The sequence below is a fragment of the Varroa destructor genome, unplaced genomic scaffold (assembly GCF_002443255.2).
Source record: "Varroa destructor unplaced genomic scaffold, Vdes_3.0 BEIS01000004.1, whole genome shotgun sequence".
NCBI classification, from domain to species: Eukaryota; Metazoa; Arthropoda; class Arachnida; order Mesostigmata; family Varroidae; genus Varroa; species Varroa destructor.
Window position 1 is genome coordinate 43146762 of NW_019211457.1, and position 8435 is coordinate 43155196.

General features: G+C 41.6%; 1 long non-coding RNA gene across 1 annotated transcript; it reads left to right on the forward strand.

Annotated features, from left to right (window-relative positions):
* Positions 1-6176: 6176 nt before the first annotated feature.
* Positions 6177-8128, forward strand: LOC147756244 (uncharacterized). The gene is made up of 3 exons (XR_015326134.1): positions 6177-6288; positions 6730-6977; positions 7734-8128. It is a non-coding gene; the product is annotated as an uncharacterized LOC147756244 (long non-coding RNA).
* The last annotated feature ends 307 nt before the right edge of the window (positions 8129-8435 follow it).

The following is an 8435-nucleotide window of genomic DNA, read 5'->3' on the forward strand; positions in this document are numbered from 1 at the left end:
TGCAACGTGTTATCGATCTTCAAAATAAAGTATCTTCTAAATTCTCCAACCAGATCAACAGACATTATGATCATGAAATAGCGCCGCTATCCGACTCATTCATATGCCTATCGCGATTGTGTTAGAAAGTCGGACGCGACGCCTCTACTAGAGGATCGCTACAACTAACTCAATAAACTTCTCTGCACTTGCAGACTTACCTTCTGATAATCTTAGGTCGCTCTGTAACAGGAGTGCGCGGTTAACTTAAACAACGGCAGTATAGTTAGGACACAATAGCGAATGTGTAGAAATAGCTAGACTACATAAACCGTTGCTTTTAAGCTATATTGCATGTGGCGAAACGTCATTTTCCATATGCATTGAACACCTTTCTTTACATTAGATACAGTACTTTTGTCATATGGTGCTATTTTTGATAGAAGCAGTTACGCCCCACTCCAGTTACCATAGAATTTCTTAGGACGAGTCCTCAGGCTACCTATGCGTAGGGTGAAAATTGACATTGAGGTAACTATCTCTAGAGATATTTAGTTTCTTTTCATTTACGATTATAATTTAATTGCATCAAACTGTTGATGCAATCTAATTATGATCGTTACCCAGCCGAGTCGATAGGATGTTACGCCTGTTGGGCGAGATGTGTGTCAGGTGTGAGGATATATTTCGAGTTTTCATTTTTGAGATCGTGTACCACAATTGAGTTCCGTCGGCTCCACCAATTCCCGATATTTTCGGAGGCAGTTGGATACCTTGAAAGCATAGAACATGCGAAGCTGTGAAATATGGTAAAACTCTACAGAAAACTTACGTCTTGGATACAATACTAACTGGACTAGAAGCCTTTTCGCATTTTAAACGTTATTCTAAACAGTGATTCAGAACGGAGAATAAAATCTCGGTTTATAGTATCATTACTATCAAGCGAGAAGACACTATCTCACGTATTTCTATATACTCGCTTCCCTGTTTTGCATCTTATTTTCCACTCAAACGGCTCTTATCCCAAATGCTGTTTTCCTCGCCGTCGCAAATTTTAAATTGCGCCCCTTGCCAGCTTGCTTTCTGATATCTCCAACCTTCTTACCTTTTATCTATTTCTCGCTCTTTCCCGGTCTGAGCTCTAAGTAACCGCAGTTTTCCCACTGATTCCCAACGAATTTATTTTTCAGTCTCCTGCGCACTCCCACGGGTCGCGCTTTCTTGGTGGCTCCACGTTCTTTATCGACCTAATGCGTGCAACCGGCTTATCCTGACCTAGCTCAACCCGACTCAACGAAACGCGGTACGGTTTTCCTTCCCTTGCACGTCCTTCTCCTATCGGCCCGTATTGTAGCCTTTTTTCTTTTCGAAAATTTTTCCTCCCATTTTTGACTCAATTTATGGTGCTGAGTGGGAATTTGCTCTCGGTCGCTTCTTCTTGCCTGTTTCTGCCTTTTCTCATCCCTCTTCCGGTCTCTCGGCTACTTCCACTGAGGCGGGCCAGACAAGCAGACATTGATGTTCTCAAAAGTTTCCCGCATACAGGTACCTGTACATAACCAGGAAGCGAAACTTCCGGCGATACAGAAGTCAGCTACAAAAAAAGCAGGCTAGACAGACATGTAGTTAAATAAACCGTCGGAGTTGCTCTGCAGTTTAGCGAGAACTACCATCGCAGCATGAGCGATAGTTAGAATTACCATTGGGATTAGCTTTCGTTGATGTTATCACGGCCGCTTTTACCGACCCTGCCGATACCCCTACACCTGCCGTCTTCAAGACATTTTGGCCGGTAAAAAGGACAACTCTAGCCACAAGGTCGTCAGGCCTTTTCCTCTTTCTTTTGTATATCTTATGTCAGTTTTTGGTTTCTCTGCTGTTCGGACCTCGGTGCCTCGGCCGCTAATAGACGAAAGCTGTCACCCGCTAGTGTGCCTCAACGACCCTAGAATTCGTCTCAATTTGCTTATCCCCGCCTTTTTCAGTTTTATTGGCCATTGTTTCCTTTCGTAACCAAAGACGAAAAGCTATTCGGTATTTATTGCCTTCTTTTTGCCCCACGAAGAGTGAAGCCTTCGATTCGTGTTTGCCCGCCTTGTGCCCTCGTTTATAGAGAGACTCTTATTCTCTCTCGTAATTTGCCTGTCATCTCTTTGCCCCAAAGATCGTTTATCCACCAACTTCGTTGCCGTCATCTGGTTTTTTCTCAGTTCTTCTAGTTATTCTCTCTCATCGTCTTCTTCCTATACATTTGTAGCTCCTTTTTGTAGTCCTATCCATATGCAATGATAGCTTTAAGAAAGAAGCTCCGGTTCCCACAGAACCCAATGGCCCTTGCGAGGTTGGAGATGGTAGTAGGATCTAATCGAAAGACAAGGGCCACATCGACTTGGGCGATCGGTTTAAAAAGAATGAGAAACGCGAGGAGGTCGGGCTGCTGCCCCTTACCATCGCCAGCGTACATGGCACACCGGACCCTACGTTCATTGTGGTACTTCTATTACTTCTCTTCTAATAAAGCTTTTTGTCCTCAGGCAGCAGCAGCACCAGCATCAGCAGCGGTGGTAGCGACAGCACTAGATAGTCGAGATCAATCGGTCAAGCCGTCCCGAAAAGCCATCTGTTTTTTAAAGCCTTAGAACGTTTGAGTGTTCCCTTGTCGTTCAACACTATAACCTTCGCTAATAACGACTCTAACTGCTTCGGCTATTACAACAATATAACCAACTTGGCGGGGAAAATTACTGCTCGTTATTCTCGCTCTTCGTATGTGGCTTTCTGCAATAGAGAAAAACTTGCGCTTTCTAGCCCCCTATTTCAAGCGCACTGCTAGTATATCTGTAGAGAGGTGAGGCCATGAAACTCTATCCCAAGGGATCTCTTGCTGCATATTAGCCTAGGATTACATCCGAGTTAAATTGCTTGTGAGACTGCGCACTACAATAATACAGTTAAGCTCATTTGTTGTTTATGTTACAGGAGGGAAGCTTTTAAACTATACTGAATTATGTGAACGTGATGTCGGCAAATACTAGATTTTTTTTTGCCGGAACCGGTCATACATGTACTTCGGGCAATCTTTTGATTTGCTACGCGTCTACCTTCGCAGCTCCTAAACCTGCTTTACTATATCCGAAAATTTAGGTAGCTAGCTGGCAAGGCGATTTTATACTAGAACGACGACATAGTTATATCAAACATTTAACCCAAAACTAATGGTAGAAATAGATTAGACACGTGGTGACCATCCTTGTTTTGTGTAGGATTCGAGTGTGTCTTCACGTTTGCGACGCTTGGGCGAATGTAGCTTTTGTATTAAACGCTACACTCCACTGGACGGCAACTCGTAATCCTGAGAACCAATGTAATGGAATCATACCCTCTCTTTATATCGGAAGGCGATAAGCCGTCAACTAGTATCTGACTCGCTGATAGACGGTCTCTTCATTCCTTTAGGTATGAATGTATATAAAGTATCATGGAAATCGAATGTCACTTCGTAGACAAACCACCCATCATGGGACGCGATGTGTCTCTGCTATGATTATTACCATGGCGTTCACTCTTCGCTATAGCTGTATACATATTGAAAGCATTACCATTATGCCAAAAAGCGTTTCTCGCAATTTGTCTGTCTTCTTTCTTCTTGGTATTTCATACTTTGAACTTATCTGACGTGAATACAATACGTATCTAAACAGCTGCGTCTGGCCAAGTATTCAATTTGTAGATTCAAGGGTAGATGCAATTGCTTTTACTTTTGTCAAAATTTACAAACCTATTCTATAGATCTATATAGGAGTGTACGGAAGGAACATGAAATTACTTTCTTGGTTTGTGCGTCTACCACCTCTTCGTCGCTACAACTACCCTGCTGTTACGATCACAGCAACCGATGCTTGGTGATAGGTCGAAGGACCGTTGAAAGAAGGCTCAGCCGGGCGTACGCCGGCCAGCGAACTTCTGAGTCCAGTTTCGAGAAACGGCATTCTATACGATGCTTCTTAGCTGTGGATAATCGAATCCTTATCTTGGGTACACTTAATCTTCTATATATATTTCTTTTGCTTTCTATCGCTCAGAGTTCTATTGGCCTTTAGGTGATAGGATTTTATGTACTTCCTTCTCGACACCCTCATTGGTAGTGGGAATCGGGCGAATGAGTTAGAGAAGGACACAGAGAAGCAATCCCGGATCGGTAAACGCCAAGCTTATTTCGAAATGGAGATTCCATTAGAAAAGCTACAGCGGTCTTATAGTAGAGTCGATCTGATCGATAATGGTGAAGTAAACGCCGCCGTTAAGGGCACCAATGACAACGCTTGTGAAGTGAACTCAAAGTCAGAGATACCGTGCCTGTCGCGATTATTTTCAACCCCTGTATTACTCCTCATGCAAGAAGAGCATTTTTTTCATTTGGCGCGTACTGATGTCGAAGAAAACGTTAGTTCAAATGTGAGTTATGAAAACGATGGTGTACATAATATACGACTACTCACCGTTGTTTTGTTATACCTCACAAATTATGTCTTTTGCTTATGTTTTTTTTTATCCCTTTCTTGCTTACCCTAATTGCTTAATTGTTTCAAGCTATTAGAACGCGGCGATTTGATTAAAACGCTCCATGCGCGAACCCGATACAGACTCACGTAGACAAGAAACAACGAATAGACCGCCGACGCTAGAATGAATAACAAGTGACTTTCGGGGTGATTCTCTGTGGTCCTGTGGGCGGTCGCCAGAAGTTTCCAGGTTATGCCCCCAATGCGCAAAAAGCGATACCTGGACAAAAAAGGCAAAATGTGCTCCATTAGTGCTCCTGGCCGTACCCGCGCTATACCGCATTAACTGGCTCCACGAAGGATTAAGGCTGCTTTTAGCACAGCTCGATCCAACGTTGCAGTTCTTGATATCTTTCTCTGTAAATTGTATCTGATTCTCTTTCGCGGGATAGGTACATCTTATGATGTCCTCCTTCAAAATGCTTGAATTAGTTACCTTTTCCCGCCTTGGGTCTCAATGACCCATAGCATTCTTCAGGTCTTTTTCTCCTATAGGTGTCTGCTGCTTCGAAATTAAGTGATGCGCGTTTCGGCAGTTTTGAAGCTTAAAGTAGAGTTGGTTCGTCGGCGCGACCTTGTTTCCGTATAGGCTCGCCAATAATTTGACTGATGTTTTTACCTGATGGCAAACATGAGTGCAAAAGGTTTCTATGTGACAGATCCTTGTTCTCTTCCTCGTCCTTGGTCATGCTCGATCGTGACTGAATAATGAGTGACGTGAACAACGAAGACGTGCGAATTACATGATTACGGCGATCGCAGCGTCATTATAGAGTTATTTTTCGGGACACGAACTGCTCAAATGCTTTAGAGAGCTCGCTCAGCTGTCGGGTTGGGTCAATAATCGATTTTCGAGGGCTATCCAGTGAATTTCTTTGGAAAAAAACTTTTTTGAAGCTTTTTTGAAGGAAAAAAGCTTTTGTCGTAACCTGGATGGGGTTGTGACCATCCCGAACTGTACGACAACACGGTTCAATACTACTCGTCGTTTTTTATTTACTGCCACTATCATTAATAACTTTCTGTTTTATTCCATAAAAGCATCACTCTAATCATCTCTCTCTCTATTTGATACCGATACTCTGTTTCAGAAAGCATATTATAGCTGATAATATTGACAAAGTTAACGCAATATTATGCGCGCACGCATAACCAATGATAATTCGTCTGCTTTAAAGTAAACAAAACAGTATCAGCCAGACCAACATAATTTCCAGTGCTAACACTCATTGCATTTTCTATTTCGTTTTTACTTGGTTTTATCTGCACACACTCAATACTTACGCTATATATGGATGTAAATATGGCGACGGCCGAGGCGGATTGAAGGAAGATGAAGCAGCAAAACATCTGCGATAACGATCAGTAGTGATGGATGATGGACTCTCGGACGATCGATAGGCCGACGGTAAAGGCATCCACCCCAATCAGCAGTGATCAGTCATCTTAAACTGACGCAGGTCAACCGTAATTGTAAAGCCAATCGGTTCTTCTCCATCGAGCTGTAATACTGTTCACAAGGATTTGGGCCTAAATTAGAGTTCTAAAAATAGATAATAAAAATTGGAATGTATGTAGATTAGAAATAAATAGGATTCGCTATTTATTTCTAATCTAATAATTTATTTCGCAGATATGCTAACTTTTCTCGCCTCGAGCTACGGCAGGACGGAGCAACGTGATATGCTTCCTGAAATTTTAAGCGCGAAGATCTTTCCCGCGACGAAATTTATCTAGAGTTCATGTAAGTGCGCGTTGTATTTTGCCTGATACCATATTTTTATGCCTGTGTTTGCTCCTTTTTTTCTCCTCTCTCGTATTGTGTCAAACTGGTAGAAGCTACTAGGGAAAAAAACTGGCATAGCTGCCTCATAGTAAAATGGTTTTACGTGGGAAGACGGAAGCTGATAGCGCGGCCTATTGTGAATAAGGTGTTTATGTGCACGCATTGTTATATTGACTAAATATAACAATTTATCTATAGGATGACCCTATTGTTTGCAGTAGGGCACAGCGTTTATATTGTAGTATACGCTAGACTTTATGAAAAGGACATTCTACTGCTGCTGTCTGTTAATTTTGCATTTCTGCCGACTATGTCTAATTCGACCTTGAGGTTTTTTACAAAACAGCCAACACAGTAGAGGGATATGTCTTCGTTAAACATAGGTTAATATTTATGTAGGTGCCGAGCCATGATGGAAACTCTATCACGGAACCTTTTTGATAAATACGGTAGACAAAAGATAGCGTCGCCAGCGAATCCGACAAAATATCTCCAGTGATGAGGCATAACAGGAGCTTTATCGATAAAGAGAGTTTAAAGCATCGTAAGAGAACAAAGTCTGTGGTCCTGCTAAGGAAAAAGGGAAGCAACGTTGTTACCCCGAAGGTGGGACGGACGGACGGACCGAAAACTCTTACACAGCCGTGGTGAGTATACGCTGTTGGCCGAGGACGAAATCATTTTACTTGTAAACGCGCATTTGATTTTATTTGTCATTTTGGTTTATGGTAATCCGGGATTTACTTTTGTGTTATTCATTCAAGTGAACCTTATTGAAGACCTTGTGCTTAAAGACTTGTGGCAAGTACCGATCTATAAAAGTTCTATGTGAACCAAATCTATTTTGATTATTCAATAACCTTCAACTAGATTTTCAGCTTCAAATCAAAGAAAAGAATATTCGGAAGTTGCAACTACACAACTCTGGCTATTGCGATAGTGAGAATGTTTTTCCTCTGACCGTTTCTTCAAGATCATTTGAAATAGCTCAAGATTTGAAGAGTTTAGTTCAGATATATAACTTTTGACACTGATGTCGTTTGCGTTTTTTTGAACGAATTTTAAAGCTGTGAAATCCCGCAAGCAGCCGATAGCTCGTTGACTCGTTCAGAACACGAGTTATAAATTCATTATTTAAAATTATGCCATTAGCTCACTATAGAATTTCCGGCTTTCGTAAGACGATTTCCGTTGGCAATAGCAACCTACCCGTAGGAATCCTATTAATACACATTTTTTCCACGACGAATACTATACACAGCGGATGATGTCCAGGTGGGTGGTAGGCAAAACCTGTTTGCTCTTTGTAGACCTATCCAATCTGTAGTTGAAGCCTGATTGCTTGCTGATTAAAGCCGACAAAAATTGATATGGGCATAAATCCTTGTATGAATTTGCCTTAGGGTTTGAAGCGTTACTTCAAGCGCGAGATGCCAACATTGGACATACATGGAAAAGGTGGGCAAACATTTAAAGAAATGCTATCCCAGGAGAAAAAGGATGGTTAGATTATGAACTATCATCAGAAATGAGTCTGTAGACGTGCATTATATATGATACAAGCAAAATGAGTTGATTTCAAGGGCAGAGAGCAAGAGGAACAACTCTGCCCTCGTCGTACCGTAATCCCTTCTACACGTTGGACTGCTCAGAGGCGAAGGTCAAAGCGCGACGCTAGCAAACACCTACGCAGACTCAACCTATATCTCAACCCGTTTTTCTTGAAAATCGGGGAGTGCTTTGCGATGTGTAAGAAACGGAAAAACAAAGTGGCATCATTCAACTAAATTCGACTACAGGAAATATTCTGTTTGCCGTAAGTACTCTTTGGGTATGCAGTAAGTATTTGGGTATTAATTCTAGGTAACTAAGTTTCAGTGATAGAAATAATTACGAAAATGTTATAAAGCCATGCACCCGCGTTACACAACTTAGATTTGTACAATATACAATTTGTATACATTTGGGTCATCGGTTGACGAGTTCCATATTCACTAGTGGTGTACCTTATCCAAGTGCCAATATATATATATATATATATATATATATGCATATATATACTTTAGAGTAGGCTATTAGAATATTAGTCCGAATAGGTAAATTCC